The 15176-nt window shown below is 39.1% G+C and overlaps 1 non-coding gene across 1 annotated transcript; it reads left to right on the top strand.

The window, feature by feature from the left end:
* Nucleotides 1-207: 207 nt before the first annotated feature.
* trnaf-gaa lies at nt 208-280 on the top strand. The gene has a single exon. It is a non-coding gene; the product is annotated as a tRNA-Phe (tRNA).
* Nucleotides 281-15176: the final 14896 nt, after the last annotated feature.

Below are 15176 nucleotides of genomic sequence, written 5' to 3'. Positions count from 1 at the left end.
TTCTTTTCTTTCATATTAATGAATATAAGCAGGTTGTGGAAGAGCCATGCTTACTGAATTTGTCTTATTGTCGTGGAATGGAACAACGAAGAAGAAATGATATCCTGGTTGAAGAGTTGCATTGTAAATACGATAGCAAAAAAGCAGGATACAAACTTTTGGTCAAGACACATAGTTGCTAGTTTACAAACAAACTCTTAAGCCACAGCCAAAATAGCTCAGTTGGGAGAGCGTTAGACTGAAGATCTAAAGGTCTCTGGTTATATCCCAGGTTTCAGCAATAAGAAGTATTTCCGAAGTGCTCCTGCCTTTGTTTGTGGGCAGCACAGTGGCTCAGTGGTTAGCACTGCTGTCACAGCACCAGGGAGCCGGGTTCAATCCCAGCCTTGGGTGACTGTGCGGAGTTTGCACATTCTCCCCATGTCTCCATGGGTTTCCTCTGGGTGCTCCAGTTTCCTCCCACAGTCCAAAGGTGTGCAGGTTCGGTGAATTGGCAGTGCTAAATTGCCCGTAATGTTCAGGGATATGTAGGTTAGGGGCAGGGGTAAATATAGGATGATAGGGGAATTTGGAGAGTTGGTTTGTGCCGAAGGGCCTGTTTCCGCTCTTTAGGGATTCTAATTCTGTACTAGAGCTGTGATATCATTGTTTCTGTGATTAGCAATGGGTATTGATGAGGATTTTAAAGATAACATTCCACACTTGTGTTGATTCAAGCATGGTCTTAAAAAGGGTGCCAGAAAATATGTATCTGGCAATACCTTCAAGCAGTGATGCTGTTATAAAGTCCGAAACGTCGATTCTCCTGCTCCTCGGATGCTGCCTGGCCTGCTGTGTTTTTCCAGCACCACATCTTTCAACTCTGGTCTCCAGCATCTGCAGTTCTCACTTTCTCCTATTAACTTATATGGCACACCATCATAACAAGGAAGATATATAAAGACAAAACAACTCACCACTGATGATGTGCTGATGGATTGATCATGTGAAAGAGACCATTGTTCACAGGACTTCTAATTATGCAGTGTCAGCAGGAGCATGTACTATCATTTATTAGGTTAATAAAGGCATACCACGTTTAATGGAATGGTATTCCAAGTTGTTATTTGTAATTAATATCTGGGCCAGAATGTTTAGACCAAATAAGGAACCTTATCAACTCCTGTTGTATCGCCAATCTAACAGCTATAATCTTTGAATTTGTTCATCTTAATCAGTAATGTTGCTATCAAGCCATTCTTGATCATGTACTTTGAAGTCTTCTACCCAGAGTACATTCTGTCCCCCATCCACCTTCAGTGTTTCCTCCTAGTGGGGTGCAACATGGAACAGTACTGATTAATCAGGCAAGAAGGTTTGGTAAGTGATAATCCTTGCCCGTGTTTGATCAGATGCTTTGAGACTGCTTGGAGTCCAAACTCAATGTTGAGGACTCCCAAGGCAACTCCCTCCTGATTGTATATTACTGTGTCACCACCTCAGGTCAGTCTGGTCTGTTCAGGGGACAAGACTTACTCAAGCATGGTGATGATGGAAACTGGGACATTGTCTGTACAGTATGATTCTGTGACCCCTTGCCTAGTTTATGAGTCAGCCTGCCTAGTTTTGGCTCAAACCCCCAGATAGGAATAAGAAGGATTTTGCAGTGTCAGCAGGACTGTAATTACTGATGAGCTTCTGGTGTCTTGGTTAATGCTGGATGGTTCGGTTGGCTTCATTCCTTTAGTCAGACTTCATAGTGCTTTGATACAATTGAATGACTTGCTAGATCATTTCCGATGGCAGTTAAGAGTCAACCGCATAGTAATGGAGTCACACGTAGGCCAGATCAGATGAGGATGGCAGATTATTTTTCACTTCAAGGACATTAGCATTTTTACGACAATTGACAATGGTTTCTCAATTAACATTAAACTAGTTTTTGTTAAATCCTGATTTTTTAAAATCATTGAACTGAAACGCCATCAGTTGACATGATGGGATTCAAACCCAAGACCTTAGAGTATTACCCTGTGTTTCTGGAATATTAACCCAGCGACAATATCACCATCTCCCCTTGAAGCTTTTTATTTGATTAAGAAGAAATGTGTTTGTTGATAAGTCCAAGTTAATTTGCTGCTTATCTGATTATCTATCAGATCCTGTGGTTAGAACCCTCTTCACCCAAATCACAGGGGCAGCTACATTTATGTTTTAAACTAACCCAGCATGATAAATAAAATGGTGTGTTACACATTACTTAGCAAATATGCAGAGGATTAAGCACATTAGAATAAACTGTTTCTGATTATATTAAAGACAAATCCCTTAGACCTCCTTCACCATCCTAACAGGCAGACTGGGATACATAAAGACATGGAAATAGTTAACAAACATCCCGTAGAAGATCATTATACTGAAGGAACAAAAGACAAATGATGGATTCTGTCATGTGAATCCTTTTGTTTGCTATTTTTAGTGAGAAGATTGGTGCAAGTATAAAGCAGTGATCCCTGAAAATACTAAACAGAGCAAAACCTGTCTAAGGCAGTCGAATCTCACATGACATCTCTAAATGTCTGTGCTCTGACCTTTGTATGTTTATTGCTTTCATTTGGCCTCTTTCATGTTCTCTGCTATTTTTGCATTTCTAGTCCTTCTCTCTGGATTTCTTTAGTTGCATGCCTATTAGGAGGTGAGCACCTATGTATTATCAGGTCCAATTCTACAGCGCAGTAAGTGTTGTTTGGAAGTGGAGCTGTGGCAGAACAGGGACCGCAGTATCTCCGCAGGTGGGAAAAAGCAATTATACCGTAACAGTTGACAGAGATTTTTCATTACAACTGTGATCTTGGAAACTTGTGATGGAAAAGGTTACAGAAGATTGTGACAAAAACATAACAACAGGAAGACTCAAAAATACGTACAGACAGAAGGGGAATTTTTAAGCGGGTGAGCAGTTCGATTCATTGTGGATAGGGAATTTAAAATATCAGAGCACCTTAGAAAATGAAAGCATCCTATGAACTTTAAATATTTTTAAACAAACTGCACCATGGACATGTCGTGACACACCTCTGGAGCAGATGGGACTTGCACCCAGGCCTTCTATGCCAGAGCCAGGGACACTACTACTGCACCACAGAAATGTTAATGAGGCTAGGAAAGGTCAGGCAATAAACCCATGAGCAGGGGCCAGGTTGGCAATTCAAGCATGCTAATGAGGTTTAACCTGCTGTGACAGACCAGACTCAGGGAATTTGATGGCTATAGCAAAGTGAGAGCAACTTTGAGAAGAAGGCAAATCTTCACAGCACTACATGTGGATCATAAGGGGCATAGCCACTTCATTACAGAGTGCATGCCCCCAACAAGCTCCAATATTATCAAAAGCTCCCTTGAACATCCCTCAGGATCCGGGTTCTCAGGATTGGGGGTTGGCTTCCTTTGGAATTTGTGTTCAGAACTATCTGATGCTGTAGCCTCGTTCAGAATACACCTTTCACAGCTAGACATCAAATCTGTCAGTCAAATAAGCTAACTTCCAGAAAGGGAACCTATCAGATTCCTAGGTCCATACAAGAAAGCACTACAGATCCTTGCTACTAGCCCATCAGCAAGGAAAAAAACCCTCCAAGGTCTTTATTGTGTTGCATACTGTTGGTGTTGTGAAGGGTTATTCCAAGATCACGTAATTTTGAGGTAAAGGTGAAGCTAAAAAGCAGGAATAATTATAAAACTACGTGCAGATGTAATTTAATCACCAGTTTAAAGCACATTTTTACTAAATACTTTAATAAAGTGACACCAAACAAATGGGAAAACATTATAGCAGAAATATTTGCAGTATGGCTGGGATGCTGAAAGTGTTATAGTGCCACCACCAGCAGAAAGGTATAATTACAATGTGACAAGTTTACATCTGCATTTTCCTATGTAAATGTGGACATAGGAATTACTAATGGTCATTTTGTAACAGGTTGAAAAGCACAGTAGACAGAAAATGCACTCTGGCATAAATTATTATAGATATTAATGTGTGTATTTCAAAACCATTTCCTCAAGGTAAGTCAAAGCTTCTGCAAGGATGATTTAAATTGAAATATCCCAGAACATGCATTCAGTATAATAAACAGACTGAATTTACTGATGAATCCAGGACTTGTTAAAATAAGGGTAATACATTATCTGATGTTTGCAACACTGTTCATTCCCATTGTTCATGAAAATGCATTTCGGTTTTGATGCTTCTCATAATAATGCAGTTACAAGTTCTCAGAGGCTAAGAGAAAGAAAAAAAACTGTGAACTGGGGCTTGTTTTCTTCCAAAAACAATTATCTTCAAATGAAACTGCTCCTTTGAAGAATATTATATTGTGGAAAAATAGATAAGAGTTTCACTGAGAACAGGACAAAACAGGAAATTAACTGACACAGATAAAAGAAAAGAATAAAAGGATGAAGGCAATAAATGACACGAATGGTGGGTGTAAGCTGCTTTCAAAGATTCAGCTGTCAATTCAGAGATGTAACTGCAGCCTTTAGACAAACAATAATGCAAGAGAGAAAAAAAACATTTTTTGCCCTTCAGCAAGCACTGCTGAAGATTGCAAATTCAAATATATATAGAGAGAGAATATATTTGTAACATGATATTTTTCAAGCATTCATGTTAGTCCAGAGCTGTTTTTACCACAATTAGGGAATGATAGAGAGTATAGAATTTGTCAGTGAATGTGCCATTCATCTAATATTGCAATTTGGTGCGTCATATATTTATAGTTAGAAACCCAAATGTTGACTGCATAATGCTATGTTAAAACTGTAACAATAGTTAAGAACTGCTTAAAATTAGTACTTTCAATATGTTTTACACAATAAGAATTATTTCAGCTACTTTAAGAAAACCTTTAATAAACTTGGTAAATGTCAGCAATCTGGAATATTAAACAATAGTATTTTTGTACTCATGGTCCCATTGCAAGTTCTATGTTAATGTAAGTACTATTAATCTAATAATATGCAAGTTACATTTAGGAATTTGAATCAGCCCTTCACTCTCAGCAGTAGAAGTATTCATTACATTTTTGTAAACTATCATGCATCATTTATTCAGTTCAAATCAAGCTATTCTTATGCCCTGTTAACAACATCTGTAGCTGGTATTTTATATCATCCAGTCCAAATTCTATCAACCCGATGAAGGTTTTCTATTTGGGAAGAGTACTTTTCTCTTTTATTTCATGCAGTGTTTCAATTTCCACATTCACAAATGCCCAGCTAATGATAGAGGAAAAGAAGAGAATAAGCAGTTCTTCCACCAATTTAATTCTGAAACCATCCGATACGCATGTCAGTCATACAAATTGATCCGTATTACTCTTTTTAAAGAACAGACCTCACTTTGACTTGTTACGTCCCAAAACAGCTCCAGTGAGGTAATGATTTATAGAACATTTATTTTGTTAATTACCTCTATTCAGAGAGAGTCCTTGTGTATTCTTTTAGTTCTTCCCACATCAAAGGCAGATTGCAGGGTCAAAAAATACTCTCAAGAATACACTCAAAACAAAGACAAGCTCCAGGAGAAGGCCATCCTAATTATATTTGTCATTGGCAATTCCAAACAGAAAAACAAAAGGCTTTTTTTTCACTTTTCAATCAACTAAGTCGCACAGAATTTTTGACAGCAGAATTTCCAAGCTGCCTACAATCTAAACCAGTTTGGAATGACAAATCACCCATTAGTTTATTCATACTTATGTAAAATAGTATTGCCTTTTCTCGAGAAATGCTGGTTATCCCAGCTCTAACATATCCAAAGCATTGAAATTAAATCAAAACCTTTCTGATGAATTCTGGCAGTAAGGAAGGGATATGGTAATCCAGTCGTGTCATTATTAATTTACCTTATAAATGGACATGAGTTTAGCACAGTACTTGAATATAGTAGATCTGAGAAACCTAGGATTGGGAATATAAACATGGGAAGTGTCACTTGGTGTAGCTGATGCGTGGGAGGAGGGAGATTACTCTTCTGATCCATCATTCACAGGCTAATGCAAGAATTGAACTCTGCTGCACTTTCATGGCAGAACCGTTAAAGCTGCTAAGAAAATGGTCACAGCTGAAGTGAGATCTGTGTTCAAGGTGACTGAAGTAGTTAGCAAATTAATTTAGGAGTATAGAATGTCATTTATTTTTTAGTGAAATACATCAAAAATCAGTCTTTTAAAAACACTGACTAGATCATTTCAAACTAAAAATGAGAGATATTGACAGGACTGAAATTCATTACGCAATACTGAATACATCTATACAAATTTTGAAGTCAATCTCCAGTAAAACAAAATACACTATGGAAGAGACACAAATGACTTGAAATCAGATTCAATTGCCTGATATAACCCAAGACATTATAGGTTGACCAAGTGTAGAACGTTAGTGTTTCTTATAGTTTGGAGAGGGGAATAAGTGAAGGGAGAAGTGAAATTAAAGTTGTAATTTATTCACATCTTAGTGTTCACCTGGTCATTTCCTCAGTTGGGGAATACAATATTGCATGATAAAGGAAGACCTCTAAACATGGAAAACATTAAACAATGAGAAGTAGCAGAGAACCTCATGCACTTACAATACACTTTTACAGGGCAAGTCAACCTCAGATTAACATGGACAATCTGACTATCAACTAAAGACAAAACGAAAAAAATGAATTTGATTAAGAAATTGATTAATAAATCAATTGGAATTAAATAGTATACTTAAGAATCTTTAACATGGTTGGACATTGTACAGGATAAAAACAGCTAGAAGACTGACCAATTGTATATTATACAGTATTCAACCATCTTGATCAAAGTTAATTAGATTAGATTCCCTGTAGTGTGGAAACAGGCCCTTCAGCCCAACAAGTCCACACCGATCCTCTGAAGAGTAACATACCCCCCTCTAATGCACCGAACACTATGGACAATTTAGCATGGCCAATTCACCTGGCCTGCATGCCTTTGGATTGCGGGAGGAAACCACAGCGCCCGGAGGAAACCCATGCAGACACAGAGAGAATGTGCAAACTCCACACAGACAGTTGCCTGAGGAATCGAACCTGGGACCCTGGTGCTGTGAAGCAGCAGTGCTAACCACTGAGCCACCGTGCAACCTTAATGTTTAAGTCAAAATGTAATGCATTTTAAACAAAGAAACTACTTAGACAGATGTATTTTTGATAAATTTTGTATAATGTATGCCTTGTTCCAGAAGGAAATGCTCAACCTAGTGCAATAATGATGAGCTTGAATTTTCAAGGCCCATCAAGCCAGGCATGGAGGCTTATGGCCCAGGAAGGTGATGACAACATGTCAATGTTAAAATAGCAATTCCTTTGCCCCCAATAATGTGCTCTTTATCCAGTTCAGGCCAATGAAAATTATTTATAAATTTGTTTGGGCTATATTGAAGATGGGAGAATGCGGGGCTATTTAAAGGTGCAGACAGGTTTAGAAACTGTCAATTTCACTACAAACTGAGGCAGTTGGAAAAACCGATGGCTGGGATATTGATGGCATCACCCAGGCCCGTATGGAAAGGTTCCAAGGGCAAAGGGAGACAAAGCAATTGTTAAAGGTTTGACCTTAATTTTGTGGCAGGAAAGAGAGAATTCAATGCCTCTGCTTCAAACAAGTTCAACAATCTCCTGGCAACATGGGGGCAGAAGAGCAGCAATGGGAACACTGCCCCAGAAGAAGATTCCAGCTGGCTTTGGGGGACCAGCAGTCACATTTAGGACCCTATGGTGGTGAGGTAAAACACCCTTTGCAGGAAGCTTTGAATCCCAGGCTTTAGGTGGGCATGAGATATTAAAGAATGACAAGAAGCAACAAATGATACTTATTTAGAAATGAATGTATGTAGAATAATTTCTTGGGTTAATTAGTTCCTTTTTACAATATTTAATTGAGAAGTCATGTAATCACAGGCTTTTCATCAGAAAGTGAGAGAGGGGATCCATTACTCATCTTCAACATTAACTTTTAAGCATTTATCACAAAAATTAGTGCAACATTAGTGAAGACAAAATTCATGAGACAAAAACCTGCAGTGAACATATAGCATGCAATTTGCTTTCTGGTATCAGTGCAGAGACTCCCCAATAGCTCTGCAGAAATGTTCCAGGAGAATGATTGGTCTCAGCATTCTTACGTAGGAAAACGTTAACAGGTATTTCACCAGCTCATTGTTCTCTAGTAATTTCCCCATAAAGCAAAAAACAAAAGACAGACATTCACATCCAGTACTCAATCAGATTTGAATATTGACCATTGTTTCAAGTGATATGCTTTAATGGTTGCCACAGGTTGCACTTAAAACAGAGGTTGGGTTGACATGACTATGGCTAGCCTGTATTGTAGGGGTAGAACTGATTATTTCCAGACATCTCTCTTTTCACAAAAATGCACAAAACAAAATGTATGCACTGAGATATGCAGTTCCAGGATACACAAGTTATCCAATAGACATGGTTGAAAAAAAGATTATCATTCATTAATTAAATTCTCCATTAACTCTAGATTCTTCCATTTTAGTTAGTCTCTGCACTTGCATTGCATCCATAGTTCTTAGAGGTGGAGGTCTTGTAATGAATATGTGTGCATTTTCTTCTGGCTGCTCCCGTGGTACCTGCTCACTCCTGGGGTGATGGTCCTTCTCTGAGAGTGTCAGTCACATGTCAAGTGCTGTTGCTGTGGAAACAGTTATTGCTGATCAATTTCTGTTGCTGATGAACAATGAACCTATGGCACTGAGGGTCATTCTGCACTCTTTTCAGATGATAAGATGATTTTGTTCGAATCTGCTGCCCACAGTGAAGGAATAGCTTCACAAATTGTAAATAGATGTCTGCCAATTTGACAATATAATCATTCACATTCACTGCATATGATTGAGGTGGCAATTTATCAACACAAATCTCAATTTGCAAATGAGCTGACTTTTGTTGAGATCATTGAATAGAAGAAAGAACAGTACAACCCAAGAACAGGCCTTAAGCCCACCAAGCCTGTGCCACCACATGATGCCTTTTTAAATTTAAAACCCCTTGCCTCCATGTGTATCCCTCTATTCCCAGCCTATACACGTATCTATCAAGATGCCTTTTAAATGTTGCTATTTTATTTGTTTCTACTGCCTCCCTTGATAGTGCATTCCAGGCATTTACCATACTCTGTGTAAAAACCTGGCTTTGCATATCTCTTTTAACCTTTCCCTCTTTTAATAATCAATAATCTTTGTTTTCAGCCCTATACACACAAAAGACAGAGAGACACAGCCAAGAGATAAACAAAAGAAAATTACAAAACTGGCCAGATTAATGGTGCGGTTTTCACAGTGCTCCATAGGCATGTATGATTATTTCTGAGGTAATTTTCTGAAGATATTGATCGATGCCACCTTTTCAGTTCACTCCAAGGAAGTTTCAGTAATACTTATAACTTATCAATGTTACTAAACTTTTGCTATCTGGTTGGACATACTGCTTTCCCTGTTGTCAAAGCAGTATGTCCAACCAGATCCAAAGATCGAAACTGTAATTAATTTTCAGGCCTGGCCTCACAAACAAACAAGAGTTTGCTGGTTCCATTTTTCAAACACAAGCTGTTGCCTGCAGTCTAAGGTCGTCTTCAGTTCACAGTTCACAACTTCAAACTAACATTGCTAAAAGATTAAAATAAAAACAATGAAAAATCAGTGAAGGTTCTAACAATAGTCAGCAGGTCAGAGTATGAGTCTTGTAGGAGAGGGGTATAGTAGCAGATAAAGTGAATGTGCTGAGGCACTAACTGGTACAGGAGAGACGGACATTAATCTTCTTATTGCACTGCTGGCAGTTTCTCCACGCTGTCATCATGGCAGTGATGTGGGGAGTAACCTTGAACCAAGCCAATAGGGTGTGGTGGCAAGATTTTCTCTGCTGGGCCTCTGGGAAGAGAACCCCTCTATTATGAACCATTCCCTGAACCAAACCCTCCAGATTACTGTCAGAGAATTACAGTGCTATCTTCCCCTTCTCAGACATCTTCAGTGAACATCTTTGACTGAACAAAATAGCTTCAGAATACCTGTACTCATACAAGTGCACAGGAGCCTTTTATAAAGGTCACAGGCAAAGGGGATGTCAGATGTTTGGCAGATCCCACTGAGTGGTGAGTTGTCTGGGGAGACACAAAGCAAGATGGAGCTAGAATCAGGCATGAAGGATATCATTGTGATAGGTTAGGTATATTGTTAATGCAGTGCATTTTCTAAGATACAACAAAACATCTCATTAGACTTTACAACAGGAATCCATCCAAAACCCACCACAAGTTGCATTTGGCCTAAAAATTGGAGGATTCAGCCCAATGTCTTGCCAGTTTGGTGATTCCTAGAGCATGTTGAGCTTCTTATCCTGTGCTTCAATATCCCTTCATGTCTTTAATAGTGAGTTTAAACAGAAAAGTTCCAACTCAGATGATAAATTATGTAAGAATGTTGCTAAATGCTTCACAAATCCAACAAACCTCTGCACTGCTTTCATATCTGATGCTTGCTGCTTCTCTGCTACAGCTCTCAATTTGTCAGAGTCTGGCTAAAGTCATTTTACTGTCAGTATAATGTACTTGACTTCTTACATTTTTTTTATTCAACTTCAGGTTCATCGAACAAGATCTCTGTAGTTGTCACGTTGGATTCTGTTTATGGTTTTTGATGGATTCTTCCATTGTGTGTCCGAATCCAGAGACTATCAGATCATCCACAAAACGTTTGCTGTCTGGGAAGGTCACTGACTATCATGCAGTCTTCATTGATGTTCTTCTGGAGCTGTGGAAATTCTAAATAGCATTGACAACCATCTGTGTCTACAGAATGGCATTCAGAGCATTGATAGAAAACTAATTCTTTTCATCCAACTTCACTTGCCAGTACCATCCTCAATAAGGATAGTAAAGAACTTTGCCTTAGCAAGATGTAGCAAAATGTCTTCAATGGTAGGTTTGGGGTAGTGAGATCTCTTGTGGATAGCCATAAGCATACTTCCAGTTTCCGATTTGGAGATGCCAGTGTTGGACTGGGGTGTACAAAGTTAAAAATCACACAACACCAGGTTATAGTCCAACAGGTTTAATTGGAAGCACACTAGCTTTCGGAGCGATGCTCCTTCATCATTGTGGACAATCACTTGATGAAGGAGCATTGCTCAGAAAGCTAGTGTGCTTCCAATTAAACCTGTTGGACTATAGCCTGGTGTTGTGTGATTTTTAACTTTATTCCAGTTTCCGAGATATTTTCACTGCTACCATGTTGCTAGGAATTGTCACTTTCCTGATTACTCCCTTTCTTTCAGCTCTTTCAGCATGTGCTTGAGAACTATTGGAAATTTCCTTGCCAGATGCTGACTTCATATCACTATTTCATCTACTTCAGATTATATTCACCAGGAAGTTGTCCAAGACCTATAAACAAAATATTTGTAGTATTTCAAGATCCGTTCAGCTGCCAACTGCTTACTCGCCTGAAAAGCCATAAATCTCTTCTGACATGTTCAGAGTTACTGTTCCAAGCTTTAGACTTGATTCAGTTGGGATGAGTAGATTTTGATTGATTGATTGATTTGATTTGATTTATCATCATGTGTACCTAGGTACAGTGAAAAGCTTTGTTTGTGAGCAGTACAAGCAGACCATAGTAAGCAAGGACATACAGATCATAGGGTGAAAAAAAACCTGGACAGTGAAACCTACAGGTTACATGCACAGGACATGTGCAAGGCAAGATCAACATTATTTGAAGTTAGAGAGTCCATTCATCAGTCGAATAATGGCAGGGAAGAAGCTGATCTTAAACCCGGTAGTTCAAGCTTCTGTATCTTTTACCTGATGGAAGAGGTTGTAGGAGACCATTATCAGGGTTGGATGGGTCTTTGATGATGCTGGTAGACTTTCTGTGGCAACTAGATGTGTAAATAGAATCTATGGATGGAATTTGGCTTCTGTGATAGTCTGGACTGTGCACACAACCTTCTGTCATTTCTTATGGTCCTGAGAAGAGCAATTGCAGCACCAGGCCATTATGTACCCAGATAGTATGCTTTCTATGGTGCATCTGTAAAAGTTGGTGAGGGTCCTTATGGACATGATGAATTTCCTAAACCGCCTGAGGAAGATGTGATGTTGGTGTGCCTTCATGACCGTCTCATCTACATTGGAAGGTTCTCAGTTATCATCACTCCTAGTGTTATGAAGATGTAGGTATAACTTTAAGAGAGTTGAAAGTAGCAGAACTACCAGTCACAGCACCAAGTGTTCTCAAAAAGGTAACAATGTAACACTGAGTCAAATAGCTCAATTAGCTCATTGCTTAGAGACAAAAACAAATTTGAAGTCGGCCAATCAGTTTACATTATACCTGAAACATAAACTCCAATCAAGTTTGAATTGAGTATATTGACAATCTTAAAAACCAATGACACAATCCGATGCTCTGGAGTATAAGATTGGGGAAAAATGAACAATTGAGAGGAGAACTGCCACAGCCCAGCATGGAAACAGACTGCTTGAAAATAGCTCTTTCTTAAAAGTACCTTTTCAATCAGTAACCTGTGATACAGAAATTCCTAACAAGGAAAAAAGAAGACACAGTAAGATCCGAAGACAAGAACCTACAGCTGCCTGGTTTTGAGAAAAGAAGTGTTGTTTTGTAAACTTAATTGGAAATTTTATCAGACTAGTATTATAGAAGGGAAAGTAAAAGATAGGTTAGAGAAAGAAATTGTAAATAGTGATTAGTTAATTATTCTCTGTTTTATTTTAAGAAATAAAGTTGTTCATTTTTACTTTACATAGCTCTTGGCCACTCGAATCTTTACAGATTACTGCACGGGATAAATCTTTTCAGTGTTGCTGACTTTAAATTAAGCAGGAGGGTTTACCCTGTGTCGTAACATCTAGGAACATGACACCCTCAACCTTCCCTCTGTTGATGTAGATGGGGCATTGTTCTCCTCCTTTTTTTTTGAAGTCAATGATCAGTTATTTAGTTTTATAAAAGTGTATAAGTCCTGCTAAGATTTGCTTTCCCAAAATGCAGCACCTCATATTTATCAAATTAAATTCCATCTACCACTTCTCAGCTCATTGGCCCATCTGATCAAGATCCTGTTGCAATCTGAGGTAACCTTCTTTGCTGTCCACTACACCTCCAATTTTGGTGTCATCTGCAAACTCACTAACTACATCTCCCATGCTCACATCCAAATCATTTATATAAATGATGAAAAGTAGTGGACTCAGCACCAATCCTTGTGGCACTCCACTGGTAGAAAGTGAGGACTGCAGATGCTGGAGATCAGAGCTGAAAATGTGTTGCTGGAAAAACACAGCAGGTCGACGTTTCGGGCATGAGCCCTTCTTGATTCCTGAAGAAGGGCTCATGCCCGAAACATCGATTCTCCTGCTCCTTGGATGCTGCCTGACCTGCTGCCCTTTTCCAGCAATACACTTTCGGCACTCCACTGGTCACAGGCCTCCAGTCTGAAAAACAACCTTCCGCCACCACCCTCTTACTTCTACCATTGAGCCAGTTCTGTACCCAAATGGCTAGTTCTCCCTGTATTTCATGAGATTTAACTTTGCCAACCAGACTCCCATGGGGATTCTTGTCAAATGCTTTACTAAAGTCCAGATAGATCATGTCTACTGCTCTGTCCTCATCAATCCTCTTTGTTATGTCTTCAAAAAACTCATTCAAGTTTGTGAGACATGATTTCCCACGCACAAAGCCACATTGTCTATCCCTAATTAGTCCTTGCCTTTCCAAATACATGTACATCCTCTCCCTCAGGATTCCCTCCATCAACTTTTCCACCACTGATGTCAGGCTCACTGTCTATAGTTCCCTGGCTTGTTCTTGCCACCTTTCTTAAACAGTGGCACCACGTTAGCCAACCTCCAGTCTTCCGGCACCTCACCTGTGACTAACAATGATATAAATATCTCAGCAAGAGGCCCAACAACCACTTACTTGCTTCCCACAGAGTTCTAGGGTACATCTAATCAGGTCCTGGGTATTTATCCACTTTAATGCGTTTCAAGACATCCAGCACTTCATCCTCTCTAATATGAAGATGTCACCGTCTATTTCCATACATTCTATATCTTCTATGTCCTTTTCCACAGTAAATACTGACACAAAATACTTGTTTAGTATCTCCCCCATCTCCTGCGGCTTCACACAAAGGCCGCCTTGCTGATCTTTGAGGGACCCTATTCTCTCCCTAGTTACCTTTTTGTCCTTAATATATTTGCAAAAACCCTTTGGATTTTCCTTAACTCTATTTGCCAAAGCTATCTCATGTCCCCTTTTTTCCCTCCTGATTTCCCTCTTAAGTATACTCCTACTGCCTTTATACTATCTTCTAAGGATTCACTTGATCTATCCTATCTATACCTGACATACACTTCCTTCTTTTTTTTAACCAATCCCTAAATTTCTTTAGTCATCCAGCATTCCCGATACCTACATACTTCTTCCAAGAGACAGAAATAAGTTGAGAGACCAATGTAATGGGAACAAAAATTAAGATCTGAAGTTCCAGATAGTAGATGTTAAGCTGCCATGCACTTAGCTCCTATGTGGACCTGCTGGCAGAGGTATTCACTGGCATCTTCCACCTGTCCTTCCTACAAGCTGAAGTCCCCATCTGTTTCAAGAAGATCATCATCCCAGTACCTATGAAAGCACATGCAATGTGCCTTAATGACTACCGTTCAGTGGCTCTGACCTGTCTCATTGGAGCATCACTTCAACCTCTTTTTTATTAAGCGACCTAGAAATGCAAAATGGCACAAGGTAAGATCTGTTGAAATATATAATTCCAAAGAGATGGGAATTCAAAAATGCAAGAGAATACAAAGCTGATGCTTCAGATTGCAATACAGATTTAACTTAGCCTCTTCTGCTCCTTTTGTAGTGAATCTGCAGTTTCATCACACAAACTTCTCAGATGTAAATGCTACTGATAAATTCCACACCTTAAGGACACTTTGGAATAAATGCTAATCTCCCATAACTTCAGATTAAGTCTTGTGACAACAATTGTTGTGAAACTTGAAAGGGTTCAGAAAAGATTTACAAGGATGTTGCCAGGGTTGGAGTATTTG

The sequence above is a fragment of the Chiloscyllium plagiosum genome, chromosome 14 (assembly GCF_004010195.1).
Source record: "Chiloscyllium plagiosum isolate BGI_BamShark_2017 chromosome 14, ASM401019v2, whole genome shotgun sequence".
NCBI lineage: Eukaryota > Metazoa > Chordata > Chondrichthyes > Orectolobiformes > Hemiscylliidae > Chiloscyllium > Chiloscyllium plagiosum.
Note: the sequence above shows the minus strand (reverse complement) of the source record. Positions and strands in the feature narration are given on the sequence as shown.